The sequence below is a fragment of the Lasioglossum baleicum genome, chromosome 10 (genome assembly GCF_051020765.1).
Source record: "Lasioglossum baleicum chromosome 10, iyLasBale1, whole genome shotgun sequence".
NCBI classification, from domain to species: Eukaryota; Metazoa; Arthropoda; class Insecta; order Hymenoptera; family Halictidae; genus Lasioglossum; species Lasioglossum baleicum.
Window position 1 is genome coordinate 3,224,360 of NC_134938.1, and position 27,636 is coordinate 3,251,995.

At 43.9% G+C, this 27,636-nt stretch overlaps 1 long non-coding RNA gene across 1 annotated transcript in view; it reads left to right on the forward strand.

Annotated features, from left to right (window-relative positions):
- The first annotated feature begins 2,755 nt into the window (after positions 1 to 2,755).
- LOC143212664 (uncharacterized) overlaps positions 2,756 to 27,636 on the forward strand; it is a 33,592-nt gene continuing 8,711 nt past the window's right edge. Inside the window, exon 1 of the long non-coding RNA XR_013009748.1 lies at positions 2,756 to 27,215. This is a non-coding gene — a long non-coding RNA (uncharacterized LOC143212664). The remainder of the gene's footprint in view (positions 27,216 to 27,636) is intronic.

The following is a 27,636-nucleotide window of genomic DNA, read 5'->3' on the forward strand; positions in this document are numbered from 1 at the left end:
TCTCTCGGAAAATCAAATCAAATTTTGTCAACATTTAGGAATTAGTAATAATTAGACAGCGGATTTTATGCGTTCATGGCAAAAATGAGTATGTAATTTAAAATGGTAAAAACATTAGAAGAAGTTAAAACTACTGTTATATTGTTTTCAACTTGTGGCTGCTCTTTACTTTACCGGACTCAAAATTTGTGCCTTTCTCCTATAAATTATGATGTATTTGCTATGTAACCCAGTAGATTTGTACCCGCGGCGGCTGCGGATCGAAATTCCGATCCTGTGGGATCAATCGTTCACGAGCTATGCTTGCTTAAACGTGTTGTCCACATACTTTTCAGCGAGAGTGTACGATAGTGGACGAGATATCTCGTGTATCTATCTTATTGATATGAAGTGTTTTATTTTAAAATTCGACACAAGTAATCGAGTTTTAATAATCGTTAGTGGTAGGTGCTTACAATATAAAATACTCCATATTTTACACAATCAGCGTAATTTTAATTTAAAAATGCCAGAAATACGTTGGTGAAAGTCCCATAAAAAATAATTAAAAATAAAGCAGTTTTGTAATTGGATTAGTAGTGGTTCGTAATTAGTAGTACTGTCCTTTTCTTCGTTTGGCTTCGTTTTTACTCTCGTTTGTGAACGCAGTCATAAAAAGATAGTGTCCCTACACGATGTTTATCCGTGCAGAACGCGGCCGTTTGCAAAATAACGCGACTTTACGCCACTTATAAGCGTGAACTCCGAGAGTCTGTTAAAGCGTATTAAAGTAATCGATTTTTGAACGGCATTATGAATATAGCAATCGCAGGAACGACGCCGAAGAAAAAACGAGGCGACCAGATGAAAGCAATGGGGAGACCGTTCCCCCCTATATCCGAGCTTCACTTATCGCCATTCGTTAATTAGCGGGTGCTGCCTAGACGGGAGTTTTCTCTCGCGTTAATAAACTCGTCCTGTTCCTGTTTCTCTCCGTGACTCTGTGAAAATGGTTAAAAACGAACGGTTAAAACGAAACGAGATGATAACAGTAATTAAGTTCGCTCTGTGTCATCGCGAAATTCAATTCGCTAGACTTATTATAATAGTGAAAAGTAGTTTGCCTAGTTCTGATTCAATTTAATCTCTTCCGATGGAATGACGAGCCACGCACGTTGTAACGTATCTGCCCCGGAGTTGTAAATGACGTGCCACGCATGTGAAAAATTTGTTTCGTGAGAGTTTCCAATTTCTTTATTCCTTCCGTCTTTTCCTGAACGAATATTTTCACTATACACAGAGTTGGGATTATGGTTTTACCTCAAAAATGGCATAAAGGTGGTCGATCAAAACGGCACATACTTGATTTAATAAACTTCATTTAAAATATGGAAGAGAAACTTGATTCATTTCTGCATTAAAATACGAAGAAACTTGGTTCCCAGCTCAATATACAGGATGTCCCAAAATTCGTGAACTTGCCGAAAGGGGGTTGTTCCTGAGACCATTTCAAGCGACATTTTCCTTTGCAAAAATGTTATCCGCGGCTTTGTTTAGGAGTTATTAACGAAAAACACGGACCAATCAGAGCGCGACCTAGACGCGAGTTGACCAATAGACATTTGGCGCGCAGGGCCGACTGTGGCAACTCGCGCTTAGGTCGCGCTCTGATTGGTCCGTGTTTTTCGTTAATAACTCCTAAACAAAGCCGCGGATAACATTTTTTGCAAAGGAAAATGTGTCTTGAAATGTTCTCAGGAACTATCCCCTTTCGGGATTTTCACGAATTTTGGGACACCCTGTTTGTGAGTGTATACCGGGTAAACAGAAGGGTCAGCAACGATCCCTCGATGATGATGCATGGAATGACCGCATCGCCGAGGATGACGACGCGTTGCAAACTGCAACTGCATCGGACGTCCGCGTAAGTGCATCTGTGGATCGGCCCTGGTGCACTAACAATGTAACAATATCGACACCAGAGCTGGCGGCGCGTGCCGTGACCTTTGAACCAGTGCCACGTGGCACCGACCTCCAGGTGCAGTGGCACTTGTTCGCAACATCAAGCCGTTGCACCTGTCCGCCGTTGCAGTCGGTGCACGCAGGCATGTTGAGCGGGTCAGGAGCGACGCGGCTGGAGCCGAAACGTCAGCGTCGACCGAACCACAGGGCTTCCTCTACCTCAGGGGGTTCGGCAAAATCAATTTTTGCTGGTTAGCACTTTACCTTCCGGCATAAAAAGAGTTGAATGTCTTCCTTTAACCCACATACACTTTCCCGCTCATAAGTTTTAGGACACATCTGGTTTTTAGTAAAACTCTGCTGTTTCGTATATTTTGGACTGTGAACCTTTAACTGTATTATTTACATAATATAAATGGAATGATAATGATCTAACAATAAGATACACGTGAAAAATATTTTTAAAAATATTTCAATCAACTTCAATGTAACACACTCCGCGACAAAAAGATAGCACATTATGTACAAATAAATGGCTTTTCAGTTTTTCAAGTAGTATATTACATTGTATGCGATCCGGATACTGGTAATAAGAATAAAAAATTATTTCAATATGTTTCTATGCATTTATTGCGAGAGGAAACAATTTTAAATATGTTTCTTCTATCGATCGTATTTGCTGATAATAAATTTTTTAATGTTTTCGGCGCAACGGTTCGATCGTTTATTACGAATTATAAAGCAACTTTGCTAATTGTCAAACAAAATCAACGTTTCGATCCTAGTTTCAAATAAATCTTGAAACAGATGCAAACTAGGATCGAAACGTTGATTTTGTTTGACAATTAGCAAAGTTGCTTTATAATTCGTAATAAACGATCGAACCGTTGCGCCGAAAACATTAAAAAATTGATGGAAACGATTTTAATGGAAAATATGTAACATTAAACGAAAAATCGGCGCGTCAAAAAGATTGCGCACATTTCTTAAAATAGCTAAAAAATAAAGTGTGTGTATAAACAAAATAATGTCTTAATATTTTGTAACTCCGCCATTTGTTTGTATAACTTGGAATAAACGTTTCGGTATATAGATTTATATAATTTTTTAACCACGTGTTTCTGCTTAAAAATACCCATTTTCGTGGAGAAGATTTTTATTTTGCTTAAAGATCCGCTGTCTAATGATTACATATTAGATTACCGACACATAAAACTACCGTGTATTGTTCTCAAACATATATGCAGAAAAAAATGCCGCGAATTGAATCAGTAAAGCGAGTCGAACGAGCGAAACATCTTCGAAACTCGCAAACAAGGCTCTGCTCCTTATCGCGCGAGAGATCTAATTTTTTCCAGTTATCAAAAAAGGAATTCGCTGACGAGTAAAAAGCTCGAGCGGAGCTGTTGGTAAAGTTTCCTTACTCGCCGAGTAAAAATACTTCATAACGCATCAAACTTCTTTACAATTCTCGGCATCGTAAACTAAATATAGACGTTTTCTTTTTAATGGCGGCGCGTTACGATAATGGCGTCGACTGATCGACCACTTCGACGTGCCACCGACGTGCCCCAACGTAGCAAAGTTTATGAAACGATGAGGCGAAGATATTGGAACAGTGTTTTTCTCGTTTCGATCCGACTCCTTGGCCGTTCGCAGAAATCAAACGAATAATTCGTTTTATCCGTCTGTCTAAAGCTACGTCCACACTGAAGCAACGTCGAGCGACTTTTTGCCGCCTTCTTCTTTCTCCATCGGGTAAAACCGGCTTCCATTTCAAGATACTTGCAACATCAACTAAAACTTGACACCGTTGTTGCTTCAGTGTGGACGTAGCTTAAAACCGCACCCCCTGCAGTGTTCTCCGTTTCGCGCGTTTATCCGTAAGAGTGCATGTGTGTGCGTGCGCGTGTGGGCGATAAAGTCGTTTCTTTTTAGCATAAGCGAAGGACGTGCGCTCCAATATGGAAGCGCACCTTCGATGAAACAGAATTTCAGACTCGGCTGCTACCCGGGAACGGCGTGGAGGGGAGGGTTGCACACGGAAAGAGTCGATACCCTTTGATGGCCGACATACGCATCACGAGCCTACACGCGAGAATTCTATTTTTGCAATATTATCACCACATTCTACTAGGCATCTCGATGGAAAAAGGGACCACGATCCCTTTGGGAAGTCTCTTTCGAGAACTGAGATCGTGTGTGTTCATCCCTGTGGAAGCCCCGAGCAGCTAGGGTCTACGACGACAGGCCTGAATCTCGCTTCCATTGCAATTTCCGCGACTTCGATCGGATACGCGGCGCACAGAAAGCATATTCCTACTCTATTCTCGGTGCTTCTTTGTCCTCTCGCAGGACAATGTCGCCGCATCACGGCACTTACATTGTTTGAAGGAAAAGTCGGATTCTTTCTGTGGCTCGGCGCATCCCGACGAGAGGACATTTTATTGCGCGTAACCGCGTCATTGCGAAGCTGCAGTGCGTTTGTCGGCGTGTAGGTTAGAAACAGGGGAGATCGTGCGTCATATTTTCGTTCATTGGAGCAAAATATGTTTACAGTGCTCCCTCGAACAACGCGGATTTGTTTTTCACAAATTCACAATTTCATTATCTTTTTTTCGTTTATTTCGAACCAATTTAGCATATCTTTACAATTTTCTGTATCGTGGAAATTTCTGAATCAATTCGTTGTGGCACACGCTTTAATATGATAGAAAAAAACACATAGCATTCCATTTAAAGAGTGGAAGGTCACCTTAATCTCTAAAAAAATACGGATGCCCTCTAGTAGCATTTATGGTTGTTAGTTAGTTGGGGTTTCGTTGCAAAGTTGGGGGTTTTTATGTTGGTGGGCCAACGAAGGGCCTACGTCACTATCATTAGGGCCCGCTCTAAAAATTCGATTCTCATCACTCATAACTAGACTGCGGATCTTTATGCAAAATAAGAATGTTTTGCATTGATTGTGAGAAGCAGGAAGAACATAAAAATTGATTTTATCCCTTAACGACTTCGTTACATTAAAAACAACATTACCGCATTCTTGAATTTTTAAAATCTTTTACTCTTTTATATTTTGTCCAACTAAATTCTCCATGAATCCATAAAGATCCGCAGTCTACTCATCACCTTCGAAGTTTCAGAAATCGAAGCTTCGAAGGAAAGTAACAGCCCTAGTAACAAGGCGAACACCCTGTATACTGCAAAGTCTATACATATAGTTTTGTCGAAAAAGCGAGTTCCGGAGCCGTGCGGCCTCCTCGTTAGATATCCGAGTCGTCAGGGCTGCTCGGACGGGCGAATCTCGCGAAGATGGAGGCAGGTCAGTGCCGGGGCGAGCGGTATCGATCATTTCCGGAAAAAGAGGAAGAGCACTCGAGGCTCGTTACGCGACCAGGCTGATTCTTTAATCAGCTTTAGCCACCTTTGACGTGGATCTGCCGGGGAAAGAAATCATTATACGTATCTCCTCGACCGAGAATAAACCGCGATCGATTCGAACGTTCGTCGAAGTCGCGCGGCGCGGCGCGACGTCGTGGAAATCTGCGTCGCAGCGTTTTATAAAATATTTCGCGTCGCAACAACCGTTCAAGACCGTCGAGACGACAGATCCGAGAGGTCGCCGAAAATATTCTCGATTATTGCCGCGAAACGACATTTATAATTACCGTGGCTTCTGACGCGATGTATCAGTTTCTACGCCGACGCGAACCTCTTTCTTCGAGCGACATTTTCGCTGCTGGAAACACAACGAAATCTGCACACGCGGCCGGTTTCAATTCTGTAATGGCATAACAAGAGCATCATGCTCTATTACGCTGTTTATCTCATTCTTTCGGGAACAACAGTGCGCGCGACTGCAAGGAGAATAAATTGTTAGTCTACTTCATTTACAAAGCGACGCGAAGTTTTGAGCGTCAAGAAGCGAGGAACTTTCCACTTTTCAAAGACTCGGCTGCCGTTGCTTTGAAAGCTTTTTCGTAGGCAGCTGCGAAATCCGTATTGAGCTCGATTTAATTAGAAAGACGTGTAAGAGAGTTTCATTGTTCTAACTTTTACATAATAATTTATTCTGCCTCCTCTGAGAATCTTCATGAACTATTCAATTTGTATTAGAAGATTTACTAGAAGATTTATTTTAAGACTTCTCTCGCATCAACATCAACATGAACCTCCCACCTGAGAATCTTCACGAGTTATTAAATTTGTATTAGAGGATTTACTATAGAAGATTTATTTTAAGACTTCTCGCGTCAACATCAACGTCAACTAAAAATTGCTCGTTGCTGCTTCAGTGTGGACGTAGCTTTAGGAGATAGAATGGATGTCTCCAGGCTTGGTGATGAAAGAACAAAAGGTCTGGTGAGGTTCTTGCAGGAGGCTCTTCTTCTTTTTCGGAGGAAATCAGGGGAGGACGAACGAGATTAACATCGTCGTCATTGAAAAAATATTATTGTTTAAGGGAACGTCGCGTGGGTGTACGCCGGTTTATGTTGCTGAGAATTAAACATCAAAGACACTGAAGTCGAAAACGAGAAATGATCAAATTGCGAAATTGATGGGTTAATCCCAATCTATCAGGGTTTTAAGTGTGTCTAATTATACGAAAGAGGATAAGATATTAATATATTGATAAATTATATATGAAATGTATAAAGAAAGAAAAATATACTTACGCACCCACTTATACACATATGTATATATATTATGAAATATATTATATTAATAAATAACATCTCGTATCTAATAGTCTTGTGTTCTTCATCCTCTATCCTGTTATTTGATTTTTGTAGCTGTATAATAATAGCGATCATTAGACTGCGGATCTTTATGCAAAATAAAAAATGTTTGCATCGATTGCAAGACACTGGAGGAAAATAGAAATTTCTTTCTTCTTTTAATCGTGTTATTAAGCTGAAATAAATACATCGATGTCATTAAATCTTCTTAATTCATCCACTGCTTTAAATCGTACGTGTCCATTTTCGTGAAAAATGCATCAAATCCGCAGTTCAGTGATAATACAGACACTGACGAAGATAACGCGATAGTTAAGATGTGTGCAAATTCATTCGTGGCCATTCTTTCGTTCTTGCATTGATGGTTTTCATACTTAAATCGCGCCTACTCGTTTTCGTTATAAATGTATAAAATCGGAGGCAACATATCTAAATAAGTAAATTTCGCATTCTAGAAAAGAATAAATTACAAGTCGATCATGCGGTTTATCACTCGACAATGTTTGAAATGCCTTTTGCCCGTGACACTGCACGGTAGCGGGATAATTGAATAATAAATTGAAAAACTACGAACTGCCTGAAACCTGGCAGCAGACCAGGGCGACGACCGCGTAACAGTTTCCGTTTATTCAGGAAGCAGAGGAGAATCGCTGTCGAGGCCGATTAGTATCGAATTCCAAATTGGCCGCGCTCGTTGCTATTAATTTTCCAATAAAGATAACGATTGAGAACCATCGTCGGGGGTGCAACAAACTCATCGGTCGGCGGGGTTGAAGCACCACGGCGCGGCGCGGCGGCCTCGTCGTCGGAGAACCACTGTCCCGCCGGATTCGGTGCAACAAACGACCTGCCAGACAGCGGGGGTTGCAGGACGACCTAGGGAGGGTCGGTTGGAAGTACAGCGGGTAGTTTTGGAGGGATGAAGAGTGACTTCGTCGGTCTCTCTCGGTCGAACGTTCATCCGGTCTTTTTCCAGTTCCGATATTCCGTCTCTCTCCCCTCCCGTTCTCCCGTGCATCACTGTCTCCTTTCCACCCTCTCTCACCCCCCCCAACTTCCTCTCATTCTTCTCTTCACATTTCCTTCTGCAATTCTTTCTTTTTCATTCTGCACGACTCTCCTCCCTCTTTCTCTATCTCCTTCTCGTTCCTCGGCGGCCCCGCGATACTCTCCTCTCTGGTTCTGCATTCGTGTGCTCATTGCTGTCGGTGAACGCGAATCTCTGTCTGGTTTGGTAGAGCGGAGGTTTCGTCGCTATGACGACGAACCCGGGAAACCCAGCCACTCTCTCACACCCCTGTTCGCATCTTCCGTTCCTCTCCACTCTCCCCGATCCTCTTTCTCCGTCCCATTTCACCCCGTGGCCACGACCTCTGCGTCCTTCTCCCCTGCATCTCTCCCTCTCTCGCTCTGATTCTCCCTTCGCCACACCACCCCGTCACACGCACACTCTCCCATCCACGCTGCCTGTCGCTGTGGTCGCGCCGCGTACCCGTGTTTCCCCGTGTGTCTATCCCTTACGTACGCGAGCCGTACGCGCGCCCGCGCGCTCTCGCTCCTCTCCAAACATGACTACGTGAATGCAAGAGCGACGCGGCAGTGTCCCGGCGCTGCGCTGGTGTTGATGCGACGAGGGGGACTGTGCCTGTGTGTTCGCACCCGTTCGTGTGCCGCTCGACGTGTTTGTGTGCGCGCAACTCTGCAGACTGCCGGCCCGGTTCATCCACCTCCTCCACATCCTGCTCCCAGGCTGCTGCACCCCCGCCCTGCGAGTCTGGCGGAGGCTGGCGGACCACCACGGCACGCAACCCCCGCACCACGCCACGCCACGCCACGCTACACCATGCCGCGCCGCGCCGGGTCGGATCGAATGTGCGTGTTCCAGGAACGAGACCGGCGAAATGGAAATATCGAGCGGATTGCCCCGCCGATCGCTCCGATAGTTTTTCACCGGAGATCGAAAGGGTAGGCTTTGTTTCGAGGGTACCATCGGGAGAACACGGATAACGTACCCCCGCTCTCCTTCGACGCGGCTTGCTTGCCGAAGGTCGTGGACCGGCCTGTCTCACCCCTTGCCGCGCCTTGCCTTGCCTTGCCTTGCTCGCTGATCTTTCCTCCCCCATGACGATCCTGTCGCGTGGACACCATGGTTTGTGTGATCGCTGCCAACCGCTCTTTCCACTTACGACCCACAGTGGGTAAAACCCCATGAATTCTGTGTCAAAATCAAAAAACTTTCGATAGAAATGAGATAGAGCGATGATTTTTTTTTAAATTGAAGCTGAAACATTACAGAATGTCGGAAAAATAGAGAGTTTATGGTACCAACGTTTTTTAACCTTGCAAAAAAATCGTTAAACTTGCATAATTTCAAGAAAATTGTTGTTTATCCAATACCACGCGCGGAAGAAATTTTTCTTTAACATGCGACACATCATTTCCCGTGGATTTCTTCACGCTGATTTCAAATCTGCAGAAGCAGGAATATCATAGAAGAACAATTTCTTTCGTTCGGTTATTTTTTCATAGTTTTTTCACGGTCATTGTCATTTTTTTATCAGGACAGCTTTTTTTTATTCCATCGTATAGCGGCTGGAGAAATACATTCGAATATGCTTAAGTCATTAACAAGATGGAATAAAAAGAATGTTTTCCCGATAAAAGATAACAATGACCTTGAAAAAACTATTAGAAAATAATCGGACAAATAAAAATTGTTCTTTTATGATATTCCTCTTCCGATACCGTTTAAATTATACCATAAAAATTTTTTTTCTGCCGTTACAAATAAAGGAGATATTTAGGTGGCCTCCTTCAGCTGAGACACCCTGTACATTGGGTCGGAACGAAAGTTCGTAGCGTTTTTAAATTAAAACTGAAAGATAAAATTAGGACATTTATACATAGATTTGTTCAATAACATGTTTTTCATTATCTTCTATTACTTTTTGCCATTCTTTCGGTGACTTATCATGTTATTCAATAAACCTATGAATAAATATCTTAACTATTTAATTGAATTTTTATTTAAAAACGCTACGAACTTTCGTTCCAACCCACTATTAACCATTATTATTATCGTACCGCAAAGTACGTCCTACAAACATCAATTACAACCACCCTGTCACTTGACTCGAACTACCGTTAGACACAGATTTACATTTCCCATGCAAGAAACGCTCGAGCAAGCTTCGAGTCGAATGAATAATACCAAGGATCATTTTATGCATTCGTAGCGCATAAAAATCTTAATTCGTCAAATACAGAGTTCGACGAGATTTAATAGAATCTCGTTTCATCCTCAATCCGCTAGAACCAACGAGCGACGAAAATAAAACTTTGATTATCGTTCCTTGAAAGTAGCCTGGAAAAAATGCAAATGTTCATAAAGAACCGGCGCGGCGGTGTACCAATAACCATCAGGATGAACGGGATTTTGCATATTTCCAGATCGCGATTCATTATTCAAACAAAATTCCTTTTCCACTGGCATCTCGTCCGGATATAAATCTCGAAGAGTATAATACCGGCGACGTTTGCTATCGTTCCGATTCGGTATCGCTAGTCGCACAGGGGCGCACAGTGGGCAAGAAACCGATCTTGTTGGACAAAAATCTGCCGGCAAATCAGTTTTTCATCGATTCAATTGGAATTTTTTGAAAAATGTTCGTGAAGGACTATACTTTGATGATGTGCTGCGCGAAAATCTTTAAGTCAACCCTTTGCACTCGAATGGCGCCTCTGAGGCGCCAGTAAAAATTGCCATACTATTATTCAAAACAGTTTTAATATCATTGAAAATTCGTCTGTATTCTATAAATTGTAAAAAGCTCAACTGTTGTGTGTATGAGAAATCAGTAAAATAGATTACATAGAATAAAAATGATCTGGGTTGAAAGAAATGTCCTGCTTTTTTAATTAAAATTGCTTCGAGTCCAAAGGGTTAAAATTTCACGGTTTAGGGTTTAGGGTTGAGAAGTGTCGGCAACTTAGCTGGGACATGCAAATTTATGGTATGGCCGGATGAAGTATCGGAGTTATTGGGTTTTGTAGATAACGATTCTTGATTTCTTGTGACAGTTAACGATTTTCGCGCAGCACGTCATCAAAGTATAGTTCTTCACGAACATTTTTAAAAAAATTCCAATTGAATCGATGAAAAACTGAGTTGTCGGCAGATTTTTGTCCAAAAAGATCGGTTTCTGGCCCACTGTGAGGCGTAGCGGAATTAGAGGAAAGGAGTACACGAGCCGCATCTCGGAGAATTACGTAATTCTTCGATCAAGCGATCCGTACACCCCTAAACCGAACACTCGCAGCAGCAGCAGCAGCAACGTTTTGCAGCGTTGCACGATGTGTGCCGTCTGTCAGAGCATCCTAGCCCGGCCCGATCCGTTCCGCCCCCGTCCCTCAACCTGTTTACACGCAGTCGTCAGCCTCGACAGCGGTAAACGAGGGGTTGATCGGTATTGTCCGTAGCTCTGTATTTTTATTCATGTTCCGTCGTTTTCGTCGCGCTGTGCGCTGAAATAATCGCGGGAAAGTTTTCGCATTGTCCGCACGCGACTCAGTCGACGGAGGACGCCGCCGCGTCTCTTTTCGCGTCCTGCTATCCTTCCAGCCCCGCAGCGTATCCCTTTCTCGGCGTCGATGCTCGTACACCCACCCCCGGATTGCCATTCACCGAGCTCCGCGCGCGCGGTTCATCCACCTTCTCTCCTTCTCCCTCCCTCTCTCACTCTCTCCGTCTCTGTCCGACCGGTCGGTGGCCATTCTCTCTCTCTCTCTCCCTCTCTCTCGCTGTTGGCGAGTGCCCTCTCGAAAAGAGGGTGGCTCCGTCCTATTTTGCGGATCCGCACCGAAAACCGCAGTCGTTCGGGGGTAGGAGCGCGAGCGAACAGCAGAATGTAAGGCTCCGGGCTGCTTCTTCCTCTTCCTCCACCAGCGATCCGCTCACTTCCTCCGTGTTGCGCCCTTTTTTCAACGGTCTCTCTTTCTCTCTCGCTCTCTGTCTCAGCATCTCTTTCCCTGTCTATCTCGCTCGATGTCCTCTACCCTACCCGCGAGGGCAGGTAGACATATCCCGATCCTGGCGTTATGCGTGCACGGCCAATTACGTTTTCTTTCGGCGGCGCGCCAAGTATCCATGCTCCACGCTCGTTTGCATACGTTGCCGTATCGATTAGCGAATTACCAGTAATTTCTATGCGAACGACCGGACGATTCGCTCGTAAATATCATCCGTGTCCACGAACCGAAGAGGTAAGGGATCGGGGAGAAACGGAGACGGACTGGGATCCGGGCCCGACCGCCACTGCCGGGGAACAGAAAGAGCCAGGGGCGGAGAGACGGAGAGAGAGAGAGAGAGAGAGAGGGAGAGTGGGAGCAAAAGGCTCGCAGAAGGGAGATGAGGAATCGAGAGAAGGAGAGAGAGACAGAGAAGGCACGGTGAGGGTGGCAGTGTCGTTTCGAGCTCTACGGCAGTAGGCCTCGTGAATTATTTCATCCCCTCCGACGGTAGCGGCAGTTCAGGTGTTCTCGGGATTAATTAGCGCTCGTACACGAGACGAAATCGAGATCCGCTGCTAAAAGGGACGCTAATCGTAACTGTGATTTAATGCAGCCCTCCCCCCTCCCCCTCCCCACGTCGTTCGGTCTTTCTTTCTCTGTCTCTCTCTCTCTCTCTTCCGCCTCATCCTTCTATTTAACAATGCGTCCAGGCCGAGTTCAGCGGTCGGCGTTTTTGCGGTTAATTAGCCACGGAAACGCGTTAAACAGGTTTGCTGATGCCGACACGCGAATCCCTACCGCCGAGCCGTCCACTTTAATATTTTCTTCCATTGTTGACGAAGGAATTACGCCGAAATGCGAATTAATTCCAGGCGCGGCGGTCTAATCACGCTGTCACTGTTATCAAGTGCCGGGCTTGCAACATCATATTCACCTCCCGCCACAGGGACATTTATAATTAATAGTTGTCGTCGTGACCACTTAGTCGATTGATTCGCTCGTGCGTATCGGCGGAAGTACCATTCGGTCGCGGTTGTCGCAGAAAGAAATCGGAAATGCCACAGGATGCCTTCACCGTGGGAATACATACTGAATTGCTTAGCGAAAATGTGAAAGGGGGCTTCCTGAACCGTCACTTTTGTTTTATACAGAGTTGGGCGTTAATCAATTAATATTTTAACCCCTTGCCCTACGATATCGTGTCAGACTCGTGACGAAGATTCTGAACAGAGTCTAATAAGTGTGTATGTTATTCATTTCCTTTAAACCGAGGTGAAATTCTATTTTGATTTCGTTAATGTACAGTTATTGGAGAACATGTAGGCATACAAGAGATTTTTTAGGAAATTACGAACTACAAAGAAAGTTGTAATTACTGAAACCGGAAAATAAATCGTAGGGGAAGGGGTTAATCAAGATTGATTGATTGATGTGTACGATTAAAAAAGGTAATCATTGAAAAATCGACGATTCATTCAATCGATTGATGAAGTTAATCGTCAATCGTTGATTAAAAACAGAAATCAACGACAAATCGGAGACTGATTTTCTCTCAATTGTTGAAGTTAATCGCCACACGCTCTATCCATAAATTGTAATGAGTAGACTGCGGATCTTTATACAAAATAAAAATTGTCTGCATCGATTACACGCCAAAAGAACCAGACAAAAAGTTCTTTCTTCTTTTAATTACCTTATTAATCTAGAACTAATACACCGATGTCCTTAAATCTTTTTAATATGTCCACTGCTTTAAATTGTACGTTTCTATTTTTGTCATAAATGCATAAAATCCGCAGTCTAGTAATGAGGGAGAGAGAGAGAGAGACAGAGAGCGGAGATGTTTTGATTCCGTATTCCATTTCGAAATTTCAGCAGTTAATCATTAATCAATTATCCGATTGACGATTACAATTGAATAGAATGTAACTAAAGTATAAGTTTGATTGTTAATTGCGATTAACGATTGAAGTAGAAAGTTGTTCTTCAATCGTATAATTCTTCGACCATATAATGCTAAAGAGTACAATCTATCCTTTGAACAAACTCCGGAACAGTGCTCCGAAAAAGTGCACGATGCGCGTGGAACGGCCTATTATCAAATAGCTCAACACTTTTTATCGAAACCAGCAGTGTTCTTATAGAAATTTTGTCTTTCGTATAAACTGGGGCTGGCAGTCTCCGAGGAAAATTCGCGGGGGTGGCGGAGAACCTCCGAATATTTAACGACCCGGTGCTAAACCCGGAACGGATTGATCCCCGCTATTAACAAATGATTTGCCTCATCGGGGCCTGATTTTCCGTGGCGGCGGTTACGCAATACCCGGCATGTTCCAGAGGCAACGCTGTTTGCAAATATCACGTGATACAATACTCGGTGCAGGCGAATGCGAGATGAACGCTCGCGGGAGCAGTTGTCGATATTATGTCTGCGAGGGGGAACGACAGAGACGGCTGCATCGAGCCGGCGCGGCGCAGCAACCGGACGGGGAGGAACAAAACGGAAGAGAGACGGCTCTCTGGAGGTGGCAGAGAAAGAGAGAGAGAGAGAGAGAGAGAGGGAGAGAGGGAGAATGGACCAGGAGGAGGATAGAGACGTGTTTAGCGAAAAAGAGAGCGAGAAAGATGCCCGGGGAGAGAAGAGCCAGTGGATGGAGCGGAGTGGCCACCGTGTCAGTATCCAGGCATTCGCTTCCAACCCCCGCATCTCTTTGCATCCTCCTTTCCACCGGTAGCACCCCGTCCGTCCATCCCTCTTCCGGCATCTTCAGTTCCTCTTTTTCTCCGGCAGGCATCAGCGACGGCAGCATCAGCCTGCGGTGTTGCATTCGCCCAGCAACCACCTTTTCCAGCCATCAAACTATAAGACCGCGGCTGCACGTGCGTTCAAGAAACAAACGTAGTCGGTGCCACGGTGAACATATTTTAGGAGAGATGCCGCAGGACAGTGAAAAATTAACCTCCGTTCTTAAGGGGGTAGTATAGGCTCGATTACTAGAAAAAGGGGTTGAAACATGGGTTTGCGCGCTGTCGGTTTTCGTCCTTATTTCAGAAAATTTTGGGCTGAGTGAGGGCTTATTCTAAAGAGGAAGGTTAGACGCACTGCGCCCTGGTCACGAGGTTAACGAGATTATGTTTATATCTGATAATATGAGTGCCCAAAGTAGAGTAAAAATCTAGGGAAAAAACCCGCAGATTTCAATGCATTTTTCTGTCTCTAAAAGCCTTTTTTGACTGATGGGATGACCAGAGCACCATGCGGTGAATCTGCGGCCCATAGCCGAAAATTTCAAAACACGTTTGAGCCTCTGAATCGGCTCAACGGGTGGCCACTTCGAAACTTCTTAAATATATGAATACTAAAAAGGTCTATATGTTATGGTTGTTATCATTTGGTTTTTCAAAATTCGTCGATTTGACAGAATTATAATAAGAAATGTTTGACTCCGTTATTTCTTGTCACCCTGTATTTTTTTTTGTATAAGGTCGAGAATAAATTAAATATGTTTTGGATTATGTTGTCGCTAACTATTTGAATTTATTCCGTGTTTCGACGAGCGTGGACCACTGACGCGTCGTTCGTAGGATACTGGAACGTGAAAAATTGTCGGGCATCATTAGGAGAAATGGTTGCTGGCTGTGATTATCGACTGAGTTCAGGCTCGAAAGGGTGCTTTCACGGTGCCGAGCCGTCCCTGGCCGTTTACGGCACGGCCGCCTATGGGCTGCATCGTCGCGGTGCGAGTACGACGAACCGTCCGGCTACGCCACGCTGCTCCAGGTGCAATATCGATCGCCGGTGCACCTTCGATCGCGACACCGTGCATTCGACGCTGACACTGCCACCGGCTGCCGACCTCGCCTCACCTCACCTCGCCCTGCCTCGCCTCGCCTCGCCTCGCCTCGCCACGCCTTGCCTCACCTCGCCTCGCTTCGCCATGCCAGGCCGCCGTGGTCTTTGCCATCGTCGCTGCGGAGAGCGAGTTAAAATGGACGACGGTCTGACAAAATGATCGAGCCGAGGGCAGAAATCGTTCTGCTGACGCACCGCCAGTAATCGCTAAGTAATGGCTTGTTCCGGCGCGGTTCGGCGATGGCGTTCGAACCGATCGATTATTACAATCGACCGTGAATTCTCCCCCACCCCTTTTTGTTGTTGACATCGTCGCGGATTTTTCGAAATTTATAAACATTGCTATACGAGGCTTTTTCGTCGAAATCGCCAAGCATTCTCAGCGAAATTGTAATACCAAAATTAACAACATTCTTGTCAGGCGAAGCTATTTGTAGTGCTCTGCAAATACTAAAAGCATAGATACGCTGCTATTCGAAACTTTGAATTGACTTTCGAACTCCAAGTGGAAAATGAAACGTTTCAGCGTTTCGAGAACTTCGAGCGTGCTCTTCAGGAAACTTTGATCCTCCGGTTTGTGACGTTTGAACTCTGTTCTCATGCGAAACATCATTTTTTCATCGTGGTGCATCTGATTTGAAAGAATGATCCGTATAAAGGTGGCGATTAAAATTGTAAGAACTTTCTTTCCAATCTGATGTTTAAATACCAACATATCTAATAACGTAAACAATATTTTAAATAATGGTACAGCAATTTTTAGTGGTAAATTGACATGTTTAATTTCGAAAATTTTCCAACAATTTTGAATTTCACATTTACTCAATTGTTCTATAAATGCATAAAGATCCGCCGCCTATTTATTACAATCTGAATAGATAGATCTACTGAATAGTAGACCAAACTTCGTTATTATCTACGAAGAAGATCGCAAGAGTAATTACTATGATAGATCTTGTCTTTTCTGTGCTTATATTATTAAATAAATTACTCTGGTATTGTGTCTGATCTGTATGGACACCGGTTTTTGAGTGAACGTGTTAGTAGAATTTCATAAAAGCGATATACACGAAGGTGAGTTATTTCGTCGAAATTTGAGGGGTTAATCTCGCAGAATCCCCCAACGGTATTAGCGATCTGAAACTAAGAAAGCAATAGATTACACATGTGCACACATCCGATACTGTCAAACTGCAGAGCAACTGCATTAGCGTAAATCATCGTAAAGTATCGGTGAACTAGTTCGCAAAAGCGGGACCGGCCGGCTGTAGGAAACAAACGTGAATCCTCATGGCTGATCCAGGTTGAAGATAGTCGCGATTATGGGGACAGGGGGAGGGTTGCAATGTTTATAGCACCTGTCGGACCATATACGCAATGGGACAAGCGTATTTCATGCCGACACAGAAGCTCTTCAATTTGTTGAAAGTATCACACAACCAGACTGCAAATTTTATCCATTTTTGACAAAAAAAGAGTTGGTGCAATTTCAAGTAATGGAGAGATTAAAAGAGTTTGAGAATATTAATATGTGTATTAGTGGGTTGGAAAGAAAGTAATTTCGGTATTTTAACACTAAACCTACCATTGCCGATCAAATGACCGGTCTTACATTTTTAATTTTATAGTTATTGAAATTATGACGTTGCTTATGTGGAAAATGATTCGATGAATTTCTACATTCGAGCGCATATTACAATGAAAATTGCACGAAGTCTAAATGAATATCTTAACAAATCATATTTATCAGCTAAAACATTTTAATCGCTTTCAGTGCTCGCTAGTTTTAGTGTTAAGGTGTGAAATAAAGCCCAATTTTTTTATTCGAGCAACGAACTTCATTGAATAAATTTTTCTCCCTCTTGTTCGATGATCTTTTGCCAAAAACGAATAAATAAGAAAATATTTCATTGATTAAAATTCATCGATTGAATAAAGAAAATCGGTTTTACTTCACCTTAAAATGCCGAAATTACTTTCTTGCCAATCTAATATATTCGACTCACTAAGATGATTAAAGAAAGGAAGACTACGGCCATATTTTTGTCTTTTTTCGTTCTAAATATTAAGTATTGACCTCCTTATATACAAAGAACCATTAATTTATGTGATATTTCAGTGCAAAATCACGATAGACATTGTCAAAACGATATTCTAAATGCATTCAGTTAGAAGTTGTGATCGTGGAAAAATACGGGAAGAAGCTTATTTGCACACCCAATATTTCAAATGCAAAACTTTTTTCAGATTTCATACGTCGATAGTTGGACTGCTTGGCATTGTCCTAAACACGGTGGCGGCCGTCTCACCCTCGAACCGCAAGGTTACGGAATGAAGAAAAACCTGCGAACTTGGCTTCGAGGAAGTTCATTTAAATCAGGGATTTACAGGGCAGGGAGGCAGATCGGGACGCGAACACAAATGGAATATACATATTCCTATCGAGCAATTACCTCGCGCGGCGAAACACCCGAGCCCCATTAATTAGATTCTAAACATAGAAACACTCTTACTTCGTTCCCTATAAATCGAAGCTCGTGTATCCTGGATCCGCGTGGCCTCGCGAAATAATTAATACAATCTTAGGCTTGGTTTCACGCCGCGCCGCGCAGAAACGCGCGCCTACTTTTCGCGAAACTGAGACCCGACGCTTCTCATCTTTCTACCTGCCAACGCGGCTTTCAGAGATAATAATTATTACATTATCATTAGCCGTTTGTTATCAGAGAGGCGAATAGACTGCGGCACGAGGGTTCGCGGAACGGAACCCGAGGACACAACGGAAGGTGAATCAGTCATCAGTCCGCTCGCATCTTGGAGAACGATATCGAAAACAATTATCCTTTCGTCTCGCGATTTATAGCGAAGAGCAAAATTCACGGATTTTTACGAATACGAAGACGTTCCTGGCAAAATTGTGTTTCGACATGCTCGAGTTCAAAGTTTTATTTCGATAACGAAGCCCGTAATACCAATACAACCCCTGGCACAAAAGTTTTCGATCGCATTTAAAAATCGCACGATTTCATCTCGCGTCCACGATCTCGAAGAAACGATGCTGTGGACGACATAAAAGCTGATTGACTATAAAAAAGTCCGATTTAACATTGTCGAGAAACGTAGGAATTTTCCGCGGCACGACTGAAAGAACTCGAAGCAATAATAACATTCCCTTCGACTAGAAACATACCGAGTACTTAAGTGAAAATTAAGGTTTCCGTATAGCTGTGTCGGATTCGAAGCGATGGTTTTCTTTTTTCTTCTAACGCTCCGGATCTATCGACGATATTAACTCTTTCTCTTTCTCGATCTCGAAGAAACGATGCTGTGGACGACATATTTTGTTAAATAACATGCAAGAACTTTGGTTGCAAGAAGTAGCAAATGTAACTGATGTATCAAAGAAGTCGGCGTTTATTTACTAGTAGAACCAGTGTTGGGCAATAAATTAATTTATCTAAATAAATAACTATTTAAATAATGATTTAAATAACAAGTAATTTGTGTTATTTGGATATTCAAATAAAAAACGCAAAAATAATTACTTATTATTTATTATATAAGACTAAATGAATTTATTTAAAATAATAAAGTTGATTGTTATTTACAAATACAATTTGATGTATTTCATTCATTAATCCGCCCTCCGGACGACCCCGACCACTGGCGGTATACCTGAAAAGGTTGCTACAGCAGAAAAAAAACGCGCATTGATCAGCTCCGAATCGGCCGATTATTTACAACCACCGCGCTCCGACAATTTCAACTCCGACACATGGACAACACCGTCATCCGTTTTTAAACGACCAAACGTTAACCAGCTGTAGAGGAGCCCAAATGGAACAACTTTTACCCCTATCACTTTTTTTGTTTCGGCCTTGATTTCCAGATACATAATTGCAAAAAACCATCATTTTTGAGTTTACATAAAATTAAATATCTCAGGACTCCAATGATGAATTTTGATGGTTTTTCCTTTGTTTAGTTTAAAATAAGTAGGGGCATCTTTTTTATTCAATAAACTTTTTTATATGACCTTCGGATCATGGTTTATTTGGCGTGGGGCACACCGTGGAGCCTGAAAGAAATAAGTTGGAAAGTGGCGGTTAAAACGGATGACCCTGTATAATACAATAATATAAAAATATATATACAATAGACTTGTAACTAATATAGTGCTGGAGAGTTGATGCTGTACTAAAAAATGAGTCACTAGACTGGAGTGCAAAGGGTGAAATAATAAAAAATATGAAATCGATCGATCGACCAGTGACAAGGTGTTTATCGTGAAGTATGTAAACTGTGAAGTTGTTCAGCTCCTTTTTGGAGTCACCCAGTAGGTGAGCCATGGTTTCGAAACCGGGCTCGATCTAAAGTTAACGCGATCCGCGAGCACGAGCCAGTTACGTCCGGGTTATTCGTATCGAACACGGAGGTGACCAGGGCTAAATATGCATAGGTGGACGCGGATATAAAGGTCCTTAATGTACTTTCAATGCTCGTAACGGCGCGAAGGGCTTCCTCGTGCCGGTGAACGGTGAGGACACCGTGATCGGAGGACACGCGAACAGAAGGTCGACGAGGAGTCCGTTCCTCCCGTCCGCGTCCGATTCGTTGCTGGCAGACCGCGTGTCCCGGCGCGCGGCGTATACCTTATACGATCTTCATGTAAATGCGAACAGGTAATGAATAATAGTTAGCGACGCCGCGGAAAATAAATATTCATGTTTACAAGCTGGCTCGTGCGCGTCTGTTTGCGCGGGGACAAGCGGTTTCACGATGTCTAGCTGTGCGCGAGTCGCGACTGCGTGCAATTATGACGGTATATGACGAACGGCACCGGTTAACGATCACCTGTGCACGAGATCGAGTACCGCTGTGCGTGTGCACGTCGACGTCGCGTCGTCTGTGCTGCCTGCGACTGCAACGATATTTTGTGCAGGTGCTTCCGTGTTTGTGCGCGGATCCGCGCTCGCTCTCTGTATATTTGCGTATCGGCCCGTTTACGCGAACGCATTTCCCCGACGCGTATCCCGGGCAACGTGTCTACAGTTTTTCACGTTTCTCTGCAGCCGCGTTTGCACGCACTTTGATACACTCCGCGACAAAAAGATAGCATGCTATCCAATCTTGTTAATTTTCGCAAATATAGTTGAATAACTACAGTTCTCGCGTATTATACGGGAGTCTGATAACGGAAATATCTCGTGACGCACTGAAGTTACGTAAAAAATTTGTTTCAAATTGTTCGGTATGAAAGGTAATCGTATAGTCTAATTTTTTTGAGAACTAGAATGGTGGTGAGCGGGGATTTCAAAGTCAAATTACGTTTTTTAAATGGAATGTCCTATTTTTTATACCGTAGATCGATAGAGTATCAAATCCTGAGTGTAATAGTGTTGACCTTCGTATTTCCTAAACCTAATAGTTAACGAGATATTATCCAAAGAAGAAAGAAAATTGTTTCGATTTTATCTCGTAAACTAGCATTTCTCCATTGCCCTTGAACAAAAAAAAAAAAAACGGTTTTTCGTATGGAAAATAGCGGTGTGCATGCGCACCCCAGTTAAGTTCCTTTTGAAGCCTTACTGTTACATTAAAATTCACCGAGTTTAATGAAATTTGTTCGGATCTTCCGTGAAACATATCACAGATAGCATTCCTAGAAAATCTTTGGAAATTCTCCATTTGTTAACTTTTTATTTCCGTTTTTGTCAGCGTGGGGTGCGTTCGCACCCCATACACCGAGCGAGGGTTAAATATACAGGGTGCTCTACTATTTTAATTCTAGAATCTTGTTACGAGCCGAGGTTTAGGCAGGTATGCGGAAACCGAGGGTAGTTTTGGTTGAGAGATTTTGGATCAAGGTAGGAAGGGTACACGTAGGACTAGTCGGTGTCTCTTTCACCACCGGGTCGCCTCGTGTATGGGATATGGAAAAGTGAACTAGCCGATGTCTATTTCACCACCGGATCACCACTATACAATAGGATAGGGTCGTGGTTCCGCTGTCTCGTAACTTAATGAATTGAATGGATACACCTCGAGCGGCAAAGGTGTATTGTCATAGGATACTAGCTACTGGAAAATCGACAAGGGAATGTGCAAAATGGAAATGAACTCCGAATGGATTAATACAAATAATATATTCTTGATAATAAATGATAGATAGAAATGTTTAGAGTGAGATGTCGCGGTGTCCGCGGACTAACGCTCTCAGTTTTCACGCACCGAGAAATTCGGGGGCGATCTACTACAGAGTGCTCGACAAGGACTTTAATACCCGATCTTGCTCGAAGTGAGATGTTCGCTTGAATCAACCTAATTAATAGAAGGGATCTATGCCCATATATAGTACCCAAAATCGGGCCTAAACGATGGTGGGGGGTCACGTGCAACTCTTCCGATTAAAACTGAATTTAATTAAAAATTAATTGAAATTAATAACTCGCTGCATCGCTTCCAAGCGTCCTAATCTCTATCGATTCTGAGTGAACCCTTTGTTTTTGAATAGGGCCTTTGTTTCGACACATACCCCCGGAAGAGTCAAGCGTCACCAACGGAAACGTCCGCATACGTAACAATCTAAAACCGTTAATTATTATGGAAAAATGCCGGGAATCAATTTGTACACTTAATACGAGCCAGGCCCTAGAACACGTTAATGGAGCACAACAATAGACGAATATACAACTATCCACGGGCCTTATTGTGCCATCGGAAGCGAAGGGGGTTGAAAGAAACAGAGAGAGAGAGGAGGGTGGAAACCGACCGGTTCACTGCACGTTGGGATTAATCGTCATCTTTCGATGCACGTGGGTCGTTCCAGCGACGCAATACGGAAGAGTGTCGTGTTCCGAGATTTCATCAGTTTTATGGACGACGGGTAACGGAGGAGGAAACGGTAAAACCCGTGGTTCGGTAGATTTCTCGGGAGGGGATGCCCGACGTTCCTGCCTAGCAGAGGAACTGCTCACAATGGGACAGGATTTTCGAGGCGATAACGCCGATGAAAAATGTATCGCGCGAAGATGAAAATGCATTGTAACGATCCGACGGGTTGAAACAGTCTCATTGTCTGCCGGAATGGGCGACGATGTTCCACCGAGAAACCAACCGGTGCGTTTGTAGCGTCGGAAATCTGTTCGGATCTGAAAAACATCCTCCATCCCCTCGCGCGCCACGGGGCGTGGGTAAAGTGTGGGCGAGCGGCAACCTAAAATCTCGACAAATATTTAAATATATCGAGAAACGTGCGGTTTGCGTTGAGGCTCTTGTCACGGGTAGCTAGCACAGACTGCAAGTTGTCAGAAGGGAAAGGGAAATTGTTGAAATGCAAAATCCAACTGATTTCACCGGGATAGATTTTCCATATGATTAGTGCGGGGTTCTTTATTTCCTTTCTCAACATGTTTAATAGGTTGAAAATAATATAACAGTATTTTTAAATTCTTTTAATGGTTTTACTGTTTTAAATCACACCTACCCATTTTTGCCATGCATGCATAAAATCCGCTGTCTACCGATCACGTACAACTTTTGTGGGTATTGGCGTGACAGTGAACGTGTTAATTGTTCATCGAGCAAATAGCTGCTCGAGCAGTATCGTCATTCTGATTGCAAGCGCGACAAAGAATACGAGAATTGTGATCGGTGATGCTGCTGTTTCGCAGCCCGAAAATTCTAGTTCGGAGGGCAACGAACGAATCTCGATCGCTCATTAACGAATAATTTCGTTGCGTTAATCCGTCACTAATGACGTGCAGCTCGCCAATTAAGCGCTCGATGTCGCCGACGTCGACGAAAGCGAATTTTCGCGCGGAAATCCGTGAATCGTCGCCGGCATTTCCGCCAGAAAGAAATCGAATTCCGGATTGGAATCGCGGCGGTGCGGCGCGCGCGTTGCCATTAAAACGCGTTCATGAAAGTGATCGAAATTCCGGCCGCGAAACTGCGGCGGAGCTTCTCCGCAAATTAGAAAACCGCTGTTTTTCGAACGGGACGTGTACGGAAGAAGGGAAATGGCGAACGCGCGCGTCAACAGAGAGGCCGACGCCGTACGTCTATTGGCTCCGCGGTTTAAGCACGTTCGACAAATCGAATGCGGAAAATTTGCGGAACTGTACCATCCGCGGAAATGCTGGAAAACAACCAGACGGAAGTTCGCCGCTCGCAGACTAGTCCCATTGATTGCCATTTTTATTTTGTTTTTAGCCGCGGCAACTTTGTTAAGGGGTTAGGACACGGTAACAAGTGAGGAAAATATAAGATTTTTAAACAACACTACAGAAAAAAAGTGAATGATTGATTAATAGATGATTTTTATTTGTATTTCAGTTTACTGTATTATTGTGCGAGAGGATTGAAAAGAAACGTTATAGATGGCTTCAGAAGTAACGGAAATGGACTGAGGATGTTGATGGTGAAACAAGAATATTCGGATCTACAAATAATTCATATTTTTGAACTTTGTAAAGAACGAAATTCCACTATAACAAGTTTTTCCGATGTAGTAAATCATTTAGAAGATATTCGAGAAACACGATTTTATGAACATTTAATTAATTACTTTAATGTTTAAGGGATTTGGGCAGAGTTGGGCAAAAATTTTTGCCTGTCTCTGGACTTGGGGCAAGTCCAGGGGCAAGGACTTGGACGTTTGGTTGAGTATAAAATCATTTTAAAGCATGTACCTGTAAAACACTTGCCTAATATAGCCAAAATCGAGATGCCGGTTCGCCTGAGCGAAAAAGTCCTCGAGTGCAAAGGGTTAAAACAATCCTGTTGCCGCAAAATAAATTCAAAAGTTGAAAATAAGAGCGACCCTACCGAGGCAGGTTAAAAAATCAAGCTTGCAGGCTTGAAAGTTCGAACAGCCAACATTGTGTTCGGTGCCGTGTTACTTGCGTCCATGGTACCGACATCAATTCCGATCCAATCAGCCCGATCTTGCTGTCATAAGAAATTTCATGCGTGAGGAGGGTTAAGGACGGAGACGGGCCACCGACATCAGCCAGGTGGCGCCTGAATTACAAGGTTCGTGCGAACGTTGTACCAAGTACATACAACGGAGCACAACGCAACGCAAAGCACGTGAGCCGGCCACGCCACTGTACCGGTAACAGTAACAGCGACAGGAACAACAACAACAGGAATGATGTTGCTGGATCGAGAGGAACGATGAGTCCCAGGTGGGAGGCAGCTGCTAGGCGGCCACCGCACCTGCTCCTCTTCTTTCCTTCTTGGACGAGCAGGACCCACTTCGAGAACCGAAAAGGGGGCTCCTCACCTATCTCTCCTCGAAGTTCTCCTTCTCATCTGGACTCATCGGGCCCGTCCTCTCTTTTTCGCAGCAGACAGAGAGAGCAAAGGCACCCGGTCGCCTCGTGCACATGCGGGTGCGCACACGGCAGGTGCTGCATTTTTCTTGCGCCAACCTTCTTCTTCCTCTCATTACTATTATTAGTGCTTTTCTTCGGCAGCACGAGGCACGGCTGACGCGTGGTCTTGCTTTATTTCTCAATACCAGACCCGCGAGATCGCTTCGGGTATCGATAGACGGATTGTCCAGAGAATTCGACGATTGCAGAAGTTCGTGGCCACAATTTTCATTGATATCGCAAACTGTGCTGCACTTTCCTAATTGTAGAACGAAGAACCACAGAGATTCATACTTAATCTGCTCACAGATTCACAAAGTGCCATTCCGGGTGTTTCCAAAATTGATTTCACAGTTCAAACAAACATTTATATTCGAGGCGTCAGAAAGAAAATAGAACAATTCAACTCGTCAAGCAAAGGAACAAAAAATACAGTACCACTGAATTTGTTAAGACTTTGAAGCGCGAAGTTCCTTTGGTGGAAACTACCCCGGAAAACCGAAACGAACATTAAAATGTTAGAACAATACATTTTGTGAGGTTTTTGTCGCATGTGAAAGGGTTGACACGAATTTCTTCTGCCTTCCATTTTCGTTATTCGTGTACGCAAGCGAACAAAATAAAAACCTGCTATTATTTTGCTGGCACGGAGGCTACATTATAATGAATACGAGAGCGCGAGGGTTTCACGCAGGAAATGAGAGTATCTTGTCTCTCGGACTATTTCCTTCTATTTTTGCACGTGCTGTTTCTTTTAGCGCATCGACGAAGGGAAGACAACGCTGCGTTCCACATGCGGGCAAAAAGCAGGTGTCACGGTAATTCCTCGACATCATCCTCTCTTCGCTCTATCTGCCTTTTTACGGTCTTCCTTACCATTATTCCACGCGAGCCTTACGCGCGCGCTAATCAACGTCACTTCATATTCGCGACGGCTGCTCTTTACTATATCGGGCTCAAAATTTCTGCCATTATTCGCTGTCACCGATATCGGTAGTATCACTCAAATCACTACAATCGTTCAATTCTTCTTTCTCAATGTCTTTATTTAACAAGTTTTGTCACCCATGTAAGCAGCCATTTTTGATTCGCATCAAATGCATGGGAACGCGATGTATGCGTCTGATGCGTGAAACGGAACGCACCCTTAATTTAATGTCGCGTTGGCCCAACGAGAACGGAAGCATCGAAAAAAATCAAATCTGTGTCGAAAAGAAACAAAACAAAAAACAAGACAAAAGGAACGCGAAAAATCTGAAATGTCATGGAACGTCTCCCCCGCGAAGCTGAAATTCAAAGCGCGAGACGGAACAAGCGAACGGAGCGCGAGAGGGCGGCAGGGGCGGCTGTGGAAGGGAGTATAGAGGGGTCGGGGGGGATCGATGCAAGAAAACGCGAGACACAGAGAGAGAGAGAGAGCACGACGTCGGAGGGCTCGTGGCTCAATTTCGTTGGTAGGCGCGGGAAAAAGTGCATTATACGCCGGCACGGCAGTCGAGCAGCGTCGTTTCTTCTTCGAGCAGGGTTCGCCTTCGCCTTGGTGGCCGCGGTCGACTCCTCCTGCCCCTTGCCTACCTCTTTGCCTCACTCCCGCCCCACGGTCGGTATTCTCCCACCCCCCTCGCGCGGCGCCCTCTTCTTTCCAGATCCCCTCCCCACTACCGGTCCCACGTGGCATGAGCGCCGTCTGTATAAACGAGCACGCGCCACCACCTGCTTCTTATTATCCCCACCCCCCGCCGCCTGCAACCGGTACCCCTGTCCTTTCTGCGACCCTCCCTGCAGCCAGCCAGCCAGCAAGCCAGCCGGCCGGCGTTACTTCACGCGCGCCGCGCCGTTTACCCTCTCCGTTTTCTTACGTGTTCTCTCCTGTCTCTATCGCGTTCACGCGCGGCGCGGCGTCCGTTTTACGCGTCGCGTTTCGCCGATTACGATCGTTCGCTACGCCGCTATGTCGACTTCAAGCGACCCGATCCTCCCCGACCCCAAACCAGGAAGCAGGAAGGGTTTGCGCGCGGTCGTACGTTTTCAAGAAAACGCTGGTCAACGTCGCTGTTGGACATTATTCGAATTCAATTCGATTTGAATAAGAAGAAGGAATAAATCTGTGGTTGTCAGGATAAACGCCGCATGTCGTAGTTTCGAAAAATTTGATTGTTTATGCATTGCTCGAACTTTACATTAGGTTGTCGCATATGGAATGTCCGATTTTAGAATGCGACTCTCACGTATACAACGTTTCGATCAAGAAATGCTGTTACAGTCTACAGGTTTATTATATAAAACATTGAGGTACAAAGCTAATCTTTAGAACTATACGTACCACGACCGGTTCTAGATTTTCTTATTTCGCAATTAATGAAATTATAAAAATCTTGTCTTTCTAAATGATTACCAATCATTTTTGCACATCATTTAGTAGACCGATGCTTCTAATTGCTTACAAAACATCAGGTCATTTGGTACAATTATAAAGAAGTTATTCAGTTTTAAAGGGCGTACGAGTACTTATAAGACTGACTGTATCTAGTCAGTTTTTCAGTGAAAATTTCATTTTGATATTCGTTATAGTTACACCGCGGATTTTATGCATTTATGACAAAAATGAATAAGTGTAATTCGAAACAGTAAAAAGGTTAAATCGACTTGAACAGTGCCGATACACTGTTTTTAACATATAAAAAATATTAACGTGGAGAAATAAATTGTTACT